Source organism: Callospermophilus lateralis, chromosome 10 (genome assembly GCF_048772815.1).
Source record: "Callospermophilus lateralis isolate mCalLat2 chromosome 10, mCalLat2.hap1, whole genome shotgun sequence".
In the NCBI taxonomy this organism is placed as follows: Eukaryota; Metazoa; Chordata; class Mammalia; order Rodentia; family Sciuridae; genus Callospermophilus; species Callospermophilus lateralis.
The window spans coordinates 9,363,285-9,384,431 of record NC_135314.1 but is presented as its reverse complement, the minus strand read 5'-3'; the positions used below and the strand labels follow the sequence as shown (position 1 = coordinate 9,384,431).

The window sequence follows — 21,147 nt, the reverse complement described above, 5'->3', positions numbered from 1 at the left end:
ATCATACTGGTCACTAGTGCTCCTCCAGTCTGGGCCTTGGTCCTCAACCCCCTACTCAGCTCCTACCTCAGCTGGGCAGGATGAATGCAGGAGGACACAGGAAGTGGCCATGGCAGTGGCAGTAGGGCAGGAAGCTGGGTTACCCGTTGGCACTCTGCCATGGTTGTGGGCTAACTGTGGTGGCCAGGAAAGGTGCCCTCCTGGCGGCACCAGGTTGCCCCTCTCTACTGCAAACCCAAGTACCCTCAGGCCTAAGCAGCAGCAGAGCGGGCCCTGGAGGTCAGCAGCATGCCCCTTCCAACAGGAAATGGGGTGTGGCCACGAACCACTGCCCTGGAGGTCAGATTTCCTGTTATAGGTGCACCTCCAGGGGCCGTCCCTCGGCCCCCCTCCCTCTCCAGGCAGGCTCCTCCGGGTTATTCTTTCTTCCCCGAAGCCCACTCCCTGGGCTCACTCCTATGAGGGGGTCGACAGGAAGGTGTGACCTGGTCCTCGTCCAGTACTCCTGCCAGCCCAGGACCTCTGGAGTGCAGAGTGAGCAGCCAGCGAACTTGGGGAGCTTCCCCAGGCTGGTTCAGGGATCTAAAGTGGGAGGGTGGGCCTTCGGTGTCTCTGTGGACAGTCGGTGTCACTGTCACCAGGAACAGCCAGCAGAGGGGCTCACATGGGGTGTACCAGGGGGATGGGGCCTCCAGTTTTCTCTCTTAAATTCCCAACAAAATGTCATTAAAGGAGAGATGGCAGAGCTGAGGTTCCCATGTAGGGATGCAGCCCCAGTGGGCCTTGGCAATTCATTCCTCTTTCAAAGAAGATGCCCTCTGACCCCCTCCTCACCCTTGAGGTTTGTTTGGATAAAGAGTCCTTGATCGATTTCACAAAAACAAACAAACAAACAAACAAAAAAAACCCAGCATCAAAACACAGCCGGCTTGCTGCCCCCAGAAAGCGCTCCTTCCATACCCTGTCCTAACCCTAAAGTAGAAAGAGAATCCTTGACTGCACGCCCCCCAGCCCCGGGTAGGGGTGCCACCTGGAGCAGCACATTTTCTCCTAGTTCTCCATCACTACAATTATAAAATTAAATTGTGTAACTCATGTTATGGTTCTCAATCTCCGCGGCCTGCCGGTTCTTCCTGCTTCGGGGCCCCTTGGCACGGTTGACACTGTCTCAAATTCCGCACCAGAAAAAAGGCCCACTATATTGCAGTGATTTTATCATTAACAAGACCTGTTTGGCTCCAAATGGAGGAAAAATACTTAAGCATAATATTTGTGTAGTTCAAATGCAACGCTCCCTCTTTTCATGTGTCACCCAGGCAAATCTGGACTCTGATTCAGTGCTCCAGCCCACAACACTCGAGTCAAACGCAAACACCCTGAGTCACGCAGGCTCGGCCGGCTCACATGTGAGAGGCCTCTTACAGGCTGAGTATTTTAAGCACCAGGTCTGTGGACAAAAGGGGCCAGGTCCCGGAGCAACCTCCATCATCCCTTTCCCTCAGAAGTACAAAAACGTCCTTTTCTAGAACATTCTATTTCTATCACGGTGTAATTCAGTGTCCCTGAATGGAGTCCTCCTGGTTCCTTCCTCCTCTTAGGACTGACCCTCACTTCCTGATCACACTGAAAAATCTGAAGGTTTCCTTGCGGAAAAACACACAATTACAACTCAAAAACCTTTAAAAGCATAATTTAGCCCTTTAAATGCCTCCTGAAGTCTGATGCCTGGTATTAGGAGTCAAGGAAAGAAAATGGCAGGAAGCATGATTCTGGAGTGTTCTATGGCCTCAGAAAGAATGCTGGTTGGCAAGGGCTTCCAGCAGGCTCTGTCTACATTTCAACCTCACATTCCTTGGGCACCCAGTGGCATTTTTGAAGAACACTGTGTGAAGGACAGTGGGTGACCCAGGGAATGATGTGTACAGGACTGTCCCGAACGCACGGCTTCGAGTGCGGTGGCCTCTTCGGCCAGCCTTTGAAGAAACCTATCAGTGTGTCTGCCTTAGCAAACCTGGGGACAGGTGCCACCGGGAAACTAAACAGGAATAAGTCATTTCAAGTGGCCACTGTGGCCCGACGCTACAGGAGGTTGGGATTTTTATTAGTCCCCTCTTATTACCCTACGCTCTAAAAAATGTTTTAACATGTGAACCATTTCTGTACCAGCTGACACCTGCCAAAACTGTAGTCATTTGCAGAGATTAACTGATGGCCGCCTGCTTTAGCAGGAATGTTCGGGCATAGCTCTCAGAGAAAACAATTCTGCACTCTAAGCTATTCCCTAAGCCCTGAGAGTCTTGGGGCTGAGTTTAATGCCAGAGGATTGGGGAAGAGTTCATTCCACACTCTCCCCACGTGTGTTCTGGGAGCAGGGAGGAGCAGTGCTGCCTCTGGGGGGAACTTGACCCCCAAGCTCACGACAGCGTTAGAGAGAGGCAACTGAGGGCACAGGGAAAAGTACGCATCATTATGTCCAAGGTGTGGTCCAGATGCGCTCAGAAGCTAGAGCCCAGGAACACCTAATTCTTCTTTTCTGAAACCCCCAGGCATTGTGTGCCAAATAAGCAATATTTTGCATGAAATATAGGAGCTTCCGATATAAACTTTCAGACTGGGGAAAATGGATGCTTTATGTCTTCAGTTTCCTGTACTTGTATGCTATTAAAACGTCAATTTGCCCCCTGAATTTTAAATAGAGGAGTATGGAAAAAGTCCACTATGAAATTCACTTTTCTGCTTCCTTAGTGAGGGCGGGACTTTGGAGGGCAACAGGGAATTCAACACAGGATCAACCCCCTGGGAGAATTACGATACAGCCCTAAACATATGCACGTTGGCAACCTGGCTTTTGGAGCGTGTTGAAAGTCAGGCGTGAATGTTTACAGGGTGCTGCTTGAAACCGTGGCTACCTCAAGACTCCACGCTGGGACATCTCACTAACTTTTAAACAGAGTTGAAAAGGACCCTGAATTATTTCATTATCGTTTTTACATTTGTGAAAAAAAAGTACTTGATTGGAATTTTATTATATATGCAGAGTCACAAAAAGAATGAAAAAGTATAATAAAAATGAGTGAACGCCATTTGCTAAATTTTACTTCATTACAAAAACATTCCTGTAGTTTCCTGGGATGGCTGCTCATGAGGGTATCGCTAAATGTTATAATGTTTTATGACAGAAAATGAGACCAGCTTTCATTTTCCTCGAAGACTGAGAAGGCAGGCGTGCCTCATTGATAACTGAAGTGGCTTTTTCAACACACCTTTGTGATCTGTGGTGGTAAGTGATCATCTTCTATCAGAAAAAACAATATTGCTAAATTACTACCTTTTCTTGGCAAAAGTTAGGCAAAAGTGTATAAGGCATTTTCCAGGAATCAATAACTTGTTTGTCCATGTTTTTGACTTGGGCTTACTACTTTTCTTGACAGCAGAAAAACTAGGAAGGTGTGTACACAGATCACCAGCATGATGAGCAGTTGAGAAAACTCTATGTGAAATGATAACACTAAAGAGATCTCTGTGTGCTCACGAGCGTGTGTAAAAAGTTGCAGGTCTCCTGAAAGAACAGATGGACTTCATACTCTCATTTTAAAAGGACACCTGCATTTCAATAGATGTTTGCTGATGAACCTGACTCTAGATTTAAAAACATGGAATTTTTCCTTTCTTACTGCAGTTATATGACTGGGGAGCAGAAACTGATCCATGTAGAGACAGCTCACCTTGCCTGTGCGACAGTTTAAACTCTAGGCTTCAGGGCCATTGGGGTTTTCAAGTGACAGTACTGAAGGTGAATGTAATCCCTGCTTAAAGCCTCCTGCAAGTGAGATGTTACCCTGCCTGACAGCAAACCCAGCCTTCTTCCAGCTTGTGTAATTTGGGAAACTTTGTCCAATACTATATATCATTTACATATTATACATACAATATATAATGCAACAAAAAGCATGTAGTGATGTATAATATGTTTATTACAATATCCTATATATTACATATCCTATTATCTATTACATATGTATGTTTACTACCCAATGTTCTATAAATGTAGACAGCCTCACTTCTCATATAGTGAAGCTAACAGAACAGCACAATGTGGTTGTATGGCAAAACAGGAGAAAGGCCAAGAAATCTATCACATTTTTATATGTGGGAAACAAAGTTCAGAGAGGTTATGCCATTTAATCCACCTCACACAGCCAGTTAGAGGAAGAGCACAGGCCTAAAAGACATGTCGCTCAACACCCTCAACATACACATTCACACTTGATGCTCCTAGAAACAGAAGTTTCTGTGGATCCAAAGTGAATTGAGATGAGCAGCACACAATGCTACCTAGATCTAGATGGCAGGGGTCTGGGCACTTCAACTTCTGCCCTCCCCATCTGTACGATCTCACTTGCCAGCTTGGTTTGCAGGTATAATTAGGAGAGCCAGAGCTGGGGTTCACGGTGGCAGTGTGTCCGCATGCTTGAAGCAGGCGCTGCAATACCTGGAGATGCCAGTTTGGCGGGTCTGGAGTATTCGGGGGCCTGAGAACTAGCATTTCTAGTAAGATCCCAGGTGCTGCTGCTGCTGCTGCCAAGCAGGGCACCTAGAAGCATGAGCTAGAGGGAGGGGCGGCTCCAACTGCGAGAGCTTCTCCAGTGCCCATCTCTGACCTGTTTCTAATTGGCTGTGTGCTGGGAAATAAAATGCCAAATAACATTCATCTCTCAGGATCCTCAGGGGAATGGTTCCAGGACCCTGGTGGCTACCAAAATCCACAGACACTCAAGTCTCTTATTAAATGGCCACATATTTGCACATATATATGCATCCTCCTGTGTACTTTAAGCTATCTCTGTACTATTTATAAACCGAATATAATGTCAATGTCATATAAATAGTTGTTACATTGATTAGGGATGATGACAACAAAAAGCCTTTACCTGTTCAGTACAGGTGCAATATTTGTTAATATTTTCAATTTGTGGTTGGTTGTTGAATCAGCAGATGCCAAAGCCACAAATACAGAAGGTCGGCTGTAGATCTCCACTGTGTTTAGACTAAGTGTCCCTGGGCACTGAGTGATGGCCTCATTTGGTGATAACTATTTGAAAAGGCTTTCCTATTTTTTAAAAAAAATTTTGATGTATGCACAGCAGCTTAAAGGGCTTGGACTCTTCACTTCTGGGTGGGTGGTATGTAACTAACTGTCCTCTCCCAGTATAACTAGACAGATTCTTCTAGAGCCCAGATCTGACAATCAGGTGATCTGTAAGGTGAGCCTAGATTCTTGAGTAGGAAGTTATCTCTGCCTCACCATCTGAGGGAGAACTTTAGGGAACGGCAGGAAGAGGTCACATGGAAACTTATTCCATTCTAGAAATGTGGCATTAAGACCTGGAGCACCCTGAGGATCAGGATGTCAGCGCAGGTGCCATAATCCTTCTCCCATCCGGAGAAAAGACACGGCCCCAGGAGACATCACTGCCAGTCTGGCACACACGCCCTCTGCTCTGAGTCTGCACTTCCTCCAAACTTTGCTGTGGACGAGAGGAGTCTCCTCGTCATGAAGACTCCTTATCTGGAAGCCTGGAATTAAAGGACTAAGATGGATTACTCCAAGGGGCTCTAAAAGCATCCATAACAATTACTTCTGCTGTGATTATCTACTCAACCGGTTCTTGCTGAAGGCTCCAAGCACCCTCTTTCTTGAACAACTTAAGGTGACCTTGCCTATGACTTTCAAAAGCTCCTTTTTGTCTCTTGCAGGTAGATTCCTGGCCTTTGGGAGCCAGTCCCCAGCATGACTGTTGAGATGGGTCTCAGAGCTCCATCTCAGTCCCCACCAGGTCCTCCTATCTGGATTCCACCTGGCAGGCCCTACCTTCTGAGTGCTGGTGACTGGCAGCTTGGCATAGGGTGACTAGGGACTTGTCCTCCCTCCCGAGCTGCTCTATCAGTGGCTTCTTGTATAGTGGCTGTTGGGGACGAGGAAACCCGTCTTCTTGGGTCCACTGCTCCCTCCCTCAAGCCTCCACAGAGCCTTTCCTGCCTCCCTACTGAGCAGGACATAGTGTTCTCCTTTGCCTCTGCCCCTCTGCCCCTTTGCTGCCCCAGAGCCGAGTCCAGAGGGAAAGAGGTGGTAAACTCAACCTAAAGGAACTTGCCAGAGGCTGCAGCTGGAAGAAAGAAAGCCACTCAGGTGAATTACACCCCAGCTCCCTCTTCCCTGCTCCTTATAGGGTTAGGAAATAATGATGCTCTGGGGTCCCGAGGCCCACGCCTCCCATCAGTGGCGGGAGAACATAAGTCCCCCTTCAGCTGCACTTTCTGTGCAGGGCTTCTGTCCTCCTTTCTCAGACTCGTCCTACCTTCCAGAGGTAGCTAAGTTACACCAAGTCAGTGGGGAGAAGTCTGCCAGATGCCACCTCTTCTTAGTACCAAACACTTTCTGCTTACTTGAGGGGCCCAGAGACACACGTCTTACTCCAGGAGAATCAGCACAGGGGATGACGGTGCCTCTGTCTGCCAGGAGCTTTTGCCTCTTGCCGGGGGCATTATAAGCAAGTGCAAGAGTCCACCTGTGCATGGTGCCCCTGTTCCTGGGCCCAGAATACTCTTCCTTCAGGTGCCTGTGGCCATGTGCCCCTCCTTCAGGCACTTTCCTAAAGGCCATCTTCTCAAGGGACCCCTGGACACCCTAAGTGGCCATGTCTCCCCAACCAGCCCTTTGGCTTTGGCTCCCTCTGAGTGCTTAGTGTCACTCATGGTGCCTGTGCCCCCTAGACCACAAGGGACCAAAAGACAGGGATAGAGACATTCCTAGTGCCAAAGAAAACTTGGCACATAGTAGGCTCACTAAATGCTGACTGACGGCCTAACACAACAAATGGGTGCTCAGATCCTTCATGACTGGTGTGGCCAATTGTCTCCACTGACACATTACACATAGCACACCACTCACGTACACACACATACAAAATCACATGCTTATATCACACACATACAAACCACACACATACACCCACCATATACATATGCGAATACACGATAAACACATATACACATACAGGGCCCATAGACACATATACACACATCACATGTATACATGGACTCCTCCCACACACGCACCATCTACTTCTATCACACACATAATAAAATATGTATCGCACACATGCACACATTATACACATCTAAACATCACATCCAGATACATACATACAGAAATACACATACACATAGCACATGCACGTACACACCATATACTTATTTTACACACACACAAAGCACCCCACGATCGCCTTCATGACATGGGCTGATACAAAAGCTCAAGTGAAGTGCAGCAGGACAGGTGGAGGAGCCACCGAAAACGGGAGGCAGAGGCAGCCAAGGCCAAAGAAAGATGAAGAAACAGCGGCTTCAGGGGAAAGGTTGCACTGGGGCGGATCCCGCCTACCTCTCTGGGTCCCGCCTCCAAGACTCAGGGAAGAAAACAGAACCCACACTTAGCTCTTGACTTCAAGGCTCAGAGTGACAGGCTGTGGTGTCTGCAGCCACTCACAGGACTCGTGGAGGCCTGGGCCTACAGAAGCAGAATCAGCCTCTGCAGGCTCCCCTGCCCTTGGTCACTGCCTCCTTCTGTCTGTCTGGGACTAAGGAGGGAAGAGCAGCTTAGGGTGGAGCACTGCTCCACCACTGGTAGCCCTCTGTGGGGTGGAGAGGCAAGTTCCCCACAGCCCCAACCACAGGATCATCAGCCCTCCCTCAAGAAGGAACCCTGCCACATGTCATTAAAAAGTAACCCGAATGGGGGCTGCCAGTGAGCTTGCTGTTTATCAGATAGCTCCCATCCTAGGGAGATGCAGGGGGACAGCCTCAGAGGGCAGTCTGAGATGCAGGGCAGGGGAGGGCTTAGCGGGTGAGCAGGGACTCCTGCAAGGTGCCTGGAGTTCCCGCCAGCTGTGGAGTTCAGGCCTTCAGCAGGCCAAGCCAAGCCCGGGTGGACAGGAGGCCTTGGGAGGAAACAAGCCCCCAGGCCTGCCAACTCCCCGTGCGTCAGAGTGTTTCCTGGCCGCCATTCTCTACCCAGACCTTCTCCCCTCCTGCAGGGTCTTGTCCCCCTCCTGTGTAAATAGCAGGGTGCTGAGCAGGTTTGGAAAGGACCTTTCAGGGCTGAGCAGTGCCCCAGTAAGTGCTGCCGAATGAATGAAGGAGTGAATGGAGGACGGTCCTTCTGTGGCCTAGGCTTGTGGCCTAGGTTGCTCCAGGACGTGCTGGGTGCAGGGTGCACTCTCCTCTGTGCTTATAAAAAGGGGCCAGGAAAGTCCCTCCTATTCCTCAGAGCTCTGCCCACGCGGCCCCAGGGCCTTTCCCAGCAGCAGGGGAGGGCACCTGGTTCTCCCTCTCCCTCCTGTCATAAATGCCAACTGAAGTTCTAGACTAGCCGAAAGAAGAGCCTGGCCGAGGGCCTTGCAGGGACGGCCGACAGGCCCTGGCTGGCACTGGGGCCTGACTAGCCAGAAAGCCAGAGTTACGAGTTGTTTTTATAGACTATTAGCCCTGCCTCCCACGTCCAGAGGAAGGGCTCTCAGGCTGTTTGGGGGATGACAGTTCCACTCAGGCCTCAGGCAGCCTTTTTTCCACGGCTGTCTGCGGAGGCCTGGGGGAGGGCGACAGAAAAGGCCACGGGAATCTCAGCTACCACTCCCCTGAGCAGGCCAGTGGCTACATGCCTGGACTCCACAGCAGGGTGAGGAGAACGGTCCCACCGTCTGCCAGTGATGCTGGGAGGGAAAGTTCTGTCTTCTAAGACACAAGTGCCCCCATTCTCCCTGGTGACCACATCTGAGTCACTTATGGTACTGAAGGGGGAGAAGACATGGTGACTTCCCTAGCAAAACTCAGAGATTGATTCTCCCTCCAAATCCTTTTCAGATCTGAAAGCTGCAGACCTTGCCCCTGGCCCATTGTGACCGGGGGACTTGGCCCAAGAAGGCTGGCCCTGGGGTACCAGACTCCCCACGCCCTCTGCTATCTTGGCAGTAGGGAACCCTTTGCCTTTTGACAAATGTTTTGAACTTTCCTGTCAGCTCCTTGCACAGTCACTCTTCTGTGTGACCACGCTGGTGTGTCAACACAGAATCAGCTCTGGAGAGCTCTATAAAGGGCCCCAGACCTCGCTGTCTTTTCCTAGCCTGAGGGGGCCCCGCCCCACTCTCTTCCGTCTCTTCCCCACCCCCAATTTTTTATTTTCATTTTTTTTAAAAGCCACTTCTGCTTCCTTCGTTTTTTTTGCAGCTGCAGCGAGAGATATAGTAAAGCTACTGTATAGGATTTTGAAAGGAGGGCCGCTGAGAGCTTTCCAAGCTCCATACAAGCCGGTTATTCTCTGGCTTGTTTTCTTTGGCTTCGGGTTAGCAGCACAGAATGAGTCAAACAGTATTAACTTTCAATAGGGAAGTGGTGTGGTCAACCAGAGCTGTTTGCGGCTAGATTGTGAAGATAGGTAGGGCAGGTAATGAAGAACAGCCCATAATACTGCTCAGAGAAGGAGGGAGGCAGCCTCGTCAGAAACACTCAAACAATTAAGTCAACAGAACTCACACCATCTTTTTCAGTTGGCTGAGGAATTCACACTACGGTCTGTGGCCGGCCAAGCCACGCTAGGGCTGGGACAATTGAACACTTTGTAGGTTTAAGGATGTCTTTTTTTTTTTCCTTTTAATGTTGCCAAAGTCATGGGAAATCTAGTTAGGAAGATTTCCCCTACGGTGGCATGTCACTCTTCCTGGACCTTTGTTCATCTCTTCCTCAGCTTGGGGTATTCACTGATGTACTCTCCCTCCCTCCCAACACCTGCCCCGGCCCCAGTCATCATCTCACTCTCCCAATTTGGTGCTCTGATCACAGTGGGGCACAGCTCTCCTTCTGGAAGGTAGAAGATGATGCTTTGAAGGCAATTGCTCTCACAGACATTGAAACATACTTTTAGGAAATGAAAAGAACCTTGAAAATCGCTAAATCCCTCTTCCTCTCCTGCAGATGAGGAAACAGAGTTTCTGAGAGGAAATGGGACGCACTGAGCTTCCTGGAGGAGGTGGGGCCAGAATCCAGGACTGGGCTCTCTTGGGCAGCTCCCTTGCCAGGGCTCAGGATTCCTTTTAGAGCTCAACTGAACTCCAAGAACAACCCAACCCTCAAGACTCAAATTTCTGTAGTTCCCAGTTCTTTCTCCCTGCACGAGGTACCTATTTATTTTGAGACTGGCTGAGTTACCCAAGGAATGGAATGGGTCTCTCTAGCATGTCAGTAAATGAACAGGACAGCAGTCTGGCCTGTGGAGCTTTGGAAGAGTCTTACCTCCAAGCAGTTGCAGTTTTTAAAACTGGCACCAAGTCTCAGGGGTATAGCATTTCACGACCTTGAAAGCTAACCCAGATATCTCCAGAAAGCACCATGTATAAAGAGCCATGGGGAACTCAAGGGTTAAGGCCCAAGGAGCCAGCAAGTTGCCATGTGGTCTGCCCCATTTCCCTTCTGTTCCCAAGTGGCTGTTCCACTATAGAGTGTTTCCATAGAAAGTACATGGAATAATAGAGTTGTAGTAAAAAAAATCATATTTGGTCTTGTCAAAGAACATACATTCAGATAAAACTCAACTCTCAATTGTTGGTCAAGGTTCCTTCCTCCGTTTCTCACATTTTTAAAGAGCATATAGATGTAGGTAGGCCAAGGAAATTAAAAGATATTCTAATGAAAAAAGGTAAAATTTCTGAAAACTATGGATTCATAGTGATGGACGATTTATATTTCCCTATTTTTTCTCTACAATTTTCTTCTCATAAGTCCTGAAAGATACAAGATGATATCTATCTTCAAGAAACTAATAATTATCATATTTAAGATCCCTAAAATTTCTGTGTAAAACATGCAGAATGGTAATAGTAGCTTTGTATTACTATTTTCTAGAACATTGCTATTACCTAGCTGAAAGATTATTTAAACTACACTTTGACATAACCTATCTCAATTTCTGCAAAACAATCTATGCAGTGATTTTGCAGAATTCATATCATTATTTTATCTTATAGACAGACACACACACAACACACACACACACACACACACACACACACACACACTCCAGAAGCTTCATTGAGGGATAACAGGAATCAGTTAGATGCTAGGGCCTTGGCAGGGGACACAGCAACATGGGTACTTACTGTTCAGTTAAGAAATGTAGCTGGGCCTGGTGGTGCATGCCTGTAATCCAAGTGACCCGGGAGGCTGACCCGGGCAACTTAGTGAGACCCTGTCTCAATTAAAATATAAAGAACTGAGGGTATGGCTCAGTTGTAGAGCATCCCTGGGCTCAATCCCCCATAACGGGGGGTGGAAAAAAGGAGCTACAATTTGATTAAACTTTTCATGTTTGGAAAAAGATCATGTCTCCTTCTCTGAAGCAGAACAATAGGTTACCCCAGTTGTGCTTCAATATTTGGAGTTTCCAATAGGTAGAGTGAAAGGAGCGGGGGGGGGGGGGGGGAGAGAGAGAGAGAGAGAGAGAGAACCCTTATTATACTATGTCCCAAGGGCCCAATTTGTGGGGATTCTTTTTCTCTTTTAAATAACTTGGCAATGGCAAAATTTTGACCCCTACTTGGGCAGGATTCCACTGGATTCCCTGGTAAGTGCTGTGGGACCAGGGAAAAGGAGCTGCCTATGTCCCTGGCATGAGCTTTAATGATGACAATTAATATTTAAGGGGCACGTCTGTGCCTAGCACATGTCCTTATAGGTATTACTTCATCTTCATTCAATCTGCACAAGAATTCCCAAGACAGGAATCCCATCTTCCTGGGTTCACATTTGCAGAGCTGACTTGGGGAGGTCGGTCTGGTTATGATGGAGAGGTGAGAGGGCGGCCAGCTTGGGATCGTGGTCCTCAGCTGCTGCAGGTCCAGGTGGCCCCTCAGTTTCTAGTTAGTCCTCACATTCCCTCAGGGCAGATATCAGGAAGCCCATTCTACAGATGAAGAAACTGAGATGTGCAGCCCGTAAGCAGCAGGGATCAGACCTGAGAGCTAGGTTGTCAGGTTCTGATCTCCTCTCCCTAAAGCTCCATGGGGTTCCCCCCTGAGGTGCTGAGCTATGCCTGCAAGTCAGGTCAGGCAATAGTGAAAGATGTTGCTCCTTAGTTCTCAAAAAGGAGTGAATTAGAAATACCATAAAACCACTCAAAGGTAAGAGAAAATAAGATGCCAGGAACAAATCCAAAAAGGGCCATAAATTTATACAGTACTTAAGAACTGACTGACTTCAAATGTTTACTTTTTATCTCAAATGACCAGAAGATGACTTATAAACCATGGTGAACAAAAACAAAAGCAAAAATCAGGAAAGCACATAAAATGTCCAATGTTTGCCAGTTCAGTATAGGAAAGTACGCGGAAAGATTTCAATAACAGCAAGAGCTTTAGTCAATACTTGCTTTAATGGAACCTGAGTGTACGTAAGTCATGGAAGCACCAAATTAATGCATTGCCATTAACTGGCTTTATAGGGGTCTAGGGAGTTGCAGATTAATTCCACTGTGTTGCTTTAAAAAAGGCAAACAGAAAAGAATAATGCTTCGGGTACTGAAGTCCTTTCCCTTTTTTTTTCCCTCTCCCCCCACCCCTTCTATCTTGGCTTTCACCTTTGGAAGTAAATCTGGAATATTTGCTATAGACTGGAGTGAACATTCCCAGTGATGCCGCATAGCTGATGTGTAGAACTTGATGAAAATCGTACTATGAAAAAGGCATTTCCTGTCCCACTAGATGTGTGTTGCTGTGTGACTGACAAGCCAGCTTGGCACACACGAGCAGGTGACACCTGATGATTCCCTTCCCTGATGCAACATTTCAAACTTTCACAGCCAAAAGCAAACCTCCTGAAAGAATGTTTTTTGTTTATTTGGTACTATTTATTTGAACCCAGGGGCACTTAACCACTGGGTTACAACCCCATCCCTTTTTGAGACAGGGTCTCACTAAGTTGCTTTTGGGCCTCTCTAAGCTGCTGAGACTGGCTTTAAACTTGAAATCCTCCTGCCCTCAGCCTCCCAAGTCACTGGGATTATAGATGTGCACCACTGAGTCCTGTCAAAGAATTGTTTTTATAGGAAACACATAGAAAGAACAGGGGAACTCAAAAATTGCAAATTAGCTCAGATGAACTTAAACACAGATAAGGATGTAGGTTCACCTAATTTAAGTAAAGCTTCTGGAGTGTTTGTGTGTGTGTGGGGGGGGGGCGCGCACGCGTGCGTGCACATGGACAGTAATGGTAGAGCTCTAAAGAGACCCAGTGGATCAACTCCTTACTAAGGTCTTTCATAGCTACCTGGCTTATAAGAAAAAATACAAGCCTTGGGGAAAACTTTAAAATATTTTCAAAATGAAAAATGCAAAGTGTCTAGGGGATGAACCAAATTCAAAAATCCATCCAAAAGCAGAGAAGCAGACACATATGCTATGAAGCTGTGACTGCCAATCACAATCCATCAGCAAGCTGTGGGTCCACCTATCTCTACGCAGTAAAGGAGCCTGCCCACCCCTGGAGGGATGGGACACAGAGGTCACAGGCAGCAGATACAGCTGCTGTGCATGAAAGGAAGAGGCTGCATCATGTGCATTGCTTTAGGAACCCAAAGGGTGGCTAACCATGTTTCTATGCCTGCACAGCTTAGCCGTATGTGGCTGGAGGTCTCAGGCACGGCGGGAAGACATGCTGCACTGGCCTAGCACAGTCGGCCCTCCATATCTGTGAGTGTCGCATCTGTGGATTCAATCAATTTGGATTGAAAATATTTGGGGGGCAGGGAATCACATCTGTATTGAACATGTGCAGACTTTTTTTCCTTCTCATTATTCCCTAAGCAATACAGCATCACATCTATTTATACAGTACTGACATTGTTAAGGCACTATAATAATCTGGATATGAATGGAGCAGACCAGGAGAGTGTAAGAAGGTTCTTACACTTACATTCTAGTATGTGTTGTATGCACATACTAGGCCATTTATATAAGGAACACCAGCATCCTCGGATTTCGGCATCTGGATGGGTTCTGGAATCCATCCTGAGGTCACCAGGGGAGGATCTCCCTAAGAACCCTGCCTTTGCATGCAGTAGTGAGGAAGGAAGGCTTCTCCAGCAGGATCATGTGCATATGGAAAAGGACCCACATGTTTGATTTCAAATACCCACTTTTGATGCTACTCAGACATGATTTTTCCCCTGAATTCTTCACAAAGTGCCACATCTGGGGGCAAGTCTATTTTACCCATTAGGGACTTAGGAATAGTACCCAGAGAGTTTCAAGGGCCCATATATACACAAGAAAAGAAATTTTACTGGGTCTAAATACAAAACAAAAAATAAAACAAAAAAAATTTAAGTTTTATAAATGTTTAATTAAATGTTAAAAAATACAACATTGTAGCAACTTCACCCATTTTTAAATCTAGGATTCATAGATCTTTTTTTGTTTAGAGTGTTCTCATTTCCAAAAGGATTCTAAGACTAAACATAAACAACAGCTGACCTCTTCTGAACACTTATGGTGTGCCAGATAGGGCTGTAGGCAGCCCACAGAGGCTGTGGCCTTGAGCTTCTCAGCCCCAAGACATTATGGCCACCGTCACTGTTGTACAGAGGCTCGGCTGGACCAGATCTCACCCAGGAGCTGGCCCCCCAGAGTCAGCAAGTGAGAACATGGGAATCTCAACCCCTGGTCATAATCCCTTGTTGGTGGAGAAATCAGGGCCACAGGAAATTAAATGAATGACTCTTGGCCAGAAAATTTCAAAAACAAATCACAAAGCCCTTTCAAAAATGTACAGCAAAAAGTGATACCTGAGTATGGCGTGGGTGTGTTGGGGTTTGCCTGATGTGACGCAGGTTGACATTGCCCAGGGAAGAGGGCTTAGAGGCTATGCCCTGAAAGGGGCCCAGTTTGTGGGAATCCATGACTATTTTGTTGACAATATTTTGTTACCCCTTTTGAGAACTAATTTAGAGATTATCTCGTCCCATTGCCTGGTTTGACCAAAGAGGAAAAAGAGGACTAAAGTACTTAAGATAATTGCCCAAGTTCACACCCACAGGTCTGGTGGCGCCATGTGAAAACCCAGGTCCCTGGGGTTCAGCATCCAGAAATATTTTTAAGCATTTTAAGATTAAGGAACGGAAGCCTAAATGTAGACAGGATTTTTTTTTCTTTTTTCTTTTAACACATCATAATAAATTCTAACAAGGACTGCAATATGTTAGTTTAGATCTCAACTTCCCTGGTATGCCATTCAAAGTATGATATAGTTTTACCATGATCGGGCGGAAAGAATGGAAAGTGGTATCACAGGAATGGTTCACGTTTCATTTCACATCTTCTTTCTCCTCTCTCTGCCTGCACTATAGACTGAGAGGGCACCTAGAGCATTTCTTTGGGTTCTTCCTGGGACCTGAAAGGAATTGTTTTTCTTCCTTTTCATAACAATACAAATGTCACCTAAAATAATCTTGGTGGCTTCTGTATAAGATGAGTGGTCCCCAAACTCCTGGGGGCAGAAACAGATTCCCTTCAGGGTCTTCTCACGGACCCATTTGCCCCTGGGGTCCTTTCAGACCTCCACAGGAATCAAACTCTTTTTTGGTCCAATTTGATACCACCAAAAGAATGAACAGGAAGAGATCCTAAAATTCATGGGAAACACTTAGGCATGATTATTATTGATGTCTTGAAAACCGCCTTTGCTGAGCCTTCAGGTAGTTGGGAAGTACCAGGGCGAGGTCCCCAGAAACCTTTCAGAGTGGGTGGAGGGAGGGGAGCGGGCCCAGCTGGTTCCTCTTCAGGGACCCCTCCGTCCTTCTCCTACTGCATATTTGGGAGACAGGGATGAAGAAGTATTTCCTTTTTCCTTGGTGGATCAAGATCTCATCTAGAAAGAACTGATGTCCAAATCCGAGGGAAGAAGGAGTGAGCAGAACCCTGTTCACACCCAGGAGACTCCCGGTGAGCGGTGCAGGTGTGAATCCTGAGATGGCAGACCTATGAACCTGTCGGAAACTTCGATAACCAGCTGGAAGCAGAGAGCGGACAGGCTCTCTGTGCTGGCAGGACGGGCGTGCGCACGCGTGCCCCACCAAGCCATGCGCTAAAGGGAGAAGGCGGCCCTGCTGGTCACGTGCCTCGCCTTCTTCTTTCCAGGGTACCCACTGCAGGGTCCATGCTATGTGCTGCTCTGGGTTAGGTCCCCACAAATGCGCATCCCCAAGCAGAGCTAGGGGACATGCGGCATCAACAACCAGCACATGTGACCACAGTGGCAGCGTCTGTGTGTTAGGGGCTCCTCTGGGGTGCATGTCACTCCAGCCCCACCTGGAAGAAGACACCAATTCCTTCCTCACAAAGTAACAACTGCAAAATGGCAGGGTTCTATATCCGTGAAGAAAACCATATGTGAACCAGACCTGTATTGGCAGGCCTAATATAAAACACAGGCATCACCACACAGTAAGCTCAAGAAACAATCCGCACAGTCCTTCAGGACGATCAGGGGCATCTGTGGACTCCAGAGTCTGCACTTCTCAGTTTCGTTTCTGGCTTATTAGTTGGACCTCGGCAAGGTCCTCAATTTCTTTCTGTTTTAATTTTCTTATCTATTCTTCCAAAGATTACACACATCAATATGCATGGAGTACTCTGAACAGTGTTGGGCACATAATTAACACTGTCTAATATTAGCTGTTATTGTAACTGATTTTATTTTTAAGAGAAAATAATATTTGGAAGAAGTACTGTATGTTACCCAATCACGAGAACAATTCATAAACACACTCGCCCCACAGTTTTCTGCCTATCTCTAGTGTTTTAAGTCCATCGCCACTCCACAACACACTCGTCATCTCTAAAGATCCTACTCCACGGGCAGGTAGATGCAGTACAACACAGACAATAGGTTTGCCATTTCCTTTTCAAGTCAGAGATTATGAGCACGACATCATCTCAGTAAAGTACTTAAAAATGTCACTGGACAGCGCGGGGCTAAGCCCTTGGTTTGACCTATTTTAATGAAAACTCTCTATAATAAAAGATTAATCAGCAAGATGGACACTCTGGAAAGTTCTCCAAAGTTTTAAGGAATGGCTCCGCCTTGCTATCTGTTTGCGTGAGTCTCAAGAGCTCCCACAGAGCGCAGTCACTGTAAAGGTCTCCTTTACCCCGGGGTGTAGGTAGCCCCAGAAATGGCCAGTGCTTGCTTCAGTGACCTCTTGAGAGTTTCAATAATGTTTCTCAGTGTTCCAGATGTAACAGATATCTGACCAGACAGGTGACGGCTGCCCAGACCACACCAGGGTGGCCCCCTGCAGGCCCCTCGGCGCCCCAACCGTTGGCTCTCCTTAACCTCCCCCCAGCAGAATATCGCCTCCATCTCAGGGAACCACACCATGCGTTCAGATTATTTGTGAAATACCTGCAGAGAATGTCCTCTGGCATCTCATCATGAACATAGAGTCACTAACTGCAGACACGGCAGAGAGAGCTGAAGCTTTTCCACTGGATCCCAGAAATAGGAAGACTACAGAAAATTACTCTTCTATATTCTTTTCCTGAAAAACCCTTTGGCTGTATCTTTTGTGCTTAAGCTATCTGTCTATACATTAATGAGCCCCCAAGAGTCCCACCTACCCACGGGAAACTCCTCTGCTTATAAGAACCCGTTAGCTGATGGTGCTTTTTCTCCATAATAAACTCAGTTTTTCAATAATTACTAATTTCTATATTGCTCTGAGATGTGGGGGAAAAAATCCCATGGAATGTGTAGAAAACATGTTTTGGACTTATTCAGTGGCAGACCAGTTACTGTAAAAAAACAAGTCACCACGTGAAATGGAAACCACTTCCAATTTTCTTTGGAATACACCTTGTACTACAGCATCACCACCGAAAACCAGGCGAGGGGAGGGACGCATCTAGTCACCCAGCGGTGTGCCCAACAGATTGACTGCGCGCCCTTCTCCATGCTTTGTCCTTGACTCAGTTACCTGGATGGCAGGTGAGCGAGGGGAGCCTTCCCTTGGGACTTTTGCACAAACCCTGCAAACTGAAGGCTCTGAGGCTACATTTCTAGACAACCTCAGGGCCGGGACCAATTGAAAACTCATATTAGCCACTTGCTCAGTTCAAGGGTGAGGATGCCAGGATCAGGGGCGTTCCTAAGAGATGATATGCGAACCAGATGCAGTGGCAAATGCCTGTATCCCATTGGCTGAAGCAAGAGGATCGTGAGTTCAAAGCCAGCCTCAGCAAAAGCTAGGTGCTAAGCAACTCAGTGAGACCTTGTCTCTAAATAAAATACAAAATAGGGCTGGGGATGTGGCTCAGTGGTTGGGGTGCTCCGAATTCAATCCCTAGTACCACCATCCCCCCTGCAAAAAAAAAAAAAAAGAGAGAGAGAGAGAGAGAGAGAGAGAAAGATGATGTCTGAGACTGTCCTGGGGATGGGGAATGAACCGGAGGACTGATGGCTAAGAATCCAGGGTTAGTGTCAGGGCTCCTGTTCTAATTCTGACTCATCACCATTTCTTTTAGGCTGAGGCTGATCACAGCATTTCTCTGGGGCTGCATGCCCTTAGCTTTGAGTGTTTATCTTGGTGGCTCCCTAACATCCCTTCTAGCTCCCAGAGTCTGTGATTTTGAGAAACTAGAGAACTTTGCAACACTATTCAACCTGGTGCATGATGCCAAAGCTGTTCTGCCAGAATGGCACAGAATTCACACTCATCATCCTGGAGGAGATGGGGTGGTCTTAGTAATCCACAGACCTGACACCAACTCAGGCCCCAAGGCTCACGCAGAGTCCTCCCTGCCCATTACATTCAAGCCACTGTGAGTGGAACTCCATCCAAGAAGCAGCCCCCTCCCTGAATCAAGATGTTCAACCAGGAAGGACAAGAGGCTCATGAGAACCAGCAGACAGACAGCCGGCTCTGGCTCCACAGGGCACAGAGAAAAGTCAGTGTCTCCCAAGTTGCCCTGGGAGTCTGTTTGCATTTGGCTTTTTTAATAGAACTCTCATGTGAAATTTGAGCCTGTCTACCTGGGGCTAAAACACCTCTTCATATCATACTTATCCTTATTTCCACCCATTTAATTTTCCCCTAGACCCCAAATTCCATTTGGCAGGAAAGACTATGCACAAATTGGTGCCTCTCAGGAGCAGATCTCTTCTGTTCAAAGGGCCCTTCTCCTTCACTGTTCTTAAATTATAAAACAGCAGGGGCCATGTAAACTGTAACGCAGGCGGCCCGTTACAATATGGAGATGTATTTTTCCCTTTTGACTGCCAATTCTTAAAAGTCGGAGCAGCCACTCTCTGTTTGCTGAAGTTGAACGACTTCATCAGGTCTTTGCAGGAAATGTAACAGGAAATGCTGGCAGTGGAGTAAAACCAGCCTTTTTACGCATGAGAGAGTAACAGGCAAAGAGGGCACATCAGGGGTTCCCCAGCATCGGCGGGTCCACAGCCCCTGAATGGCCTTCCTGAGTCTATTCACCGCAGTTTCCTCTAGCCCTACACCTTGCCCGCTGCAGGCCTGCTTCCTCTGTGGTCCTCTGTGGACAGCCTGGCCCTTTGGTGTTGTCACGTGTAATGCAGGGTCCCTATTGGCCTTCAGCTAGCCACTCCTACTCTGGAAACCCGGAGGTGGTGCCACAGTGGTTCCTGGGTTGTGTGACAACTATATGGTCCCACAACTTTGGTCTGCTGTTTACATACACAGAGGAATCAGGGGTGTTGTCAGCCCTAGGGTTCCCCGACTCTGGGCAAGGCCAGGCAGCCTCTATGGGCTTCAAGAGAAAGGCCAAGAGACCCTCCAGGGAGAGCAGAGGTCAGAAGTGCAGGGGAGGGGACCTGTGCTGGAGCTGGGGGCCGTCCCTGGGGGCTGGGGCTCTCTGCAGGCTCCACCACTCAGGACAGGGGAAGGGGGAGGTAGGCAGGGGAATGGTCTAACGGGGCGTGGGGGTGTGGCCAGGACTGCAGGGAAGGCCACCACGTGGCGGGTCCCCCCAGGGGGCTCTGAAGAGCTATAGCAGAGAAGCCCTCCGGGGTCCTCCTATTTCCCAAGCCCTTTCCCTGCACCAGGCACATCGTTTCGTGTGCTCTGACAAAGGCACGCTCATTCTCCTCCCCATTTGGCAGATGGGGAAACAGGTTCAGAGAGGCTCTGAGACCTGGTGAAGGAAGAAACACTTCACCCCGGAGCCCAGACTCTCAACTATTCTGCCCACCCCCTGGCCTCCTGCATCGCAGCCTCTGGGGACAGGAGGCAGTCCCATTTCTCAGTATCCCCAACTCTGAGAAGAGGGCATTAATGTCACGCCAGGGACCTGGTATGGCTTGGGACGTGCAGGGGCTGAACCAGGGCTCCAGTCGGCCCACAGACATAGACCCATGGCCTAGTCTTAGGTCCTGGGCCAGGGTGTGGCTCGGGAAGAGAGTGTTACTCTGTGTTTACTCAAAGATAGTCATTAAGTCACTGTGAAGAAATCTTTTCCGCAGACTAAACAACCCCACTCCTTTTTTAAAAGCTTTCCTCACAGGAGCTATTTTTTGGTACCATCTTCTATATTTACTGGTTTCCCCCAGGCACTCCTCTACCCTCCTATTCTCTATTTTAAACAATCCTGTAGTGGGATTTTCATCTATGCCAGAAAAAAGAAGAGGCTCATTTTCAGAGTTTTCATCTCTGGCTTTAACAAATTAATGAAAACAGGCATGGTTGGTGGTCAGCCCCTTCTGGTCCACTTTGACCCTCAGGTCTTTTTTTTTTTTTTTTTTTTTGTCTACCCTGTACCTGACCAATCTTCTATTCATTGTTTGTTTCTGATAATACTGAACTTCACTTACTGTTGAGGAACTTGTCCTTAGTCTCATTCAGCTCTAAAATGGTTCCAACGTGCACTTGAGTCAGCTAAATTTCCTTTTGACCTCTAAAAGCATGATTCAAAAACAGCCCAGTGCCCAGAGACAACATCAGAAGTGAATATGTTGACAATGAAATTCCTTCTCTCTGTAGGGCCCTGACATCTCCCTGGGTGGGGGGGAGACTGA

At 47.6% G+C, this 21,147-nt stretch overlaps 1 protein-coding gene across 1 annotated transcript in view; it reads right to left on the bottom strand.

Moving 5' to 3' along the window:
- Runx1 (RUNX family transcription factor 1) overlaps positions 1-21,147 on the bottom strand; it is a 222,212-nt gene that overhangs the window by 38,483 nt on the left and 162,582 nt on the right. The window lies entirely within an intron of this gene.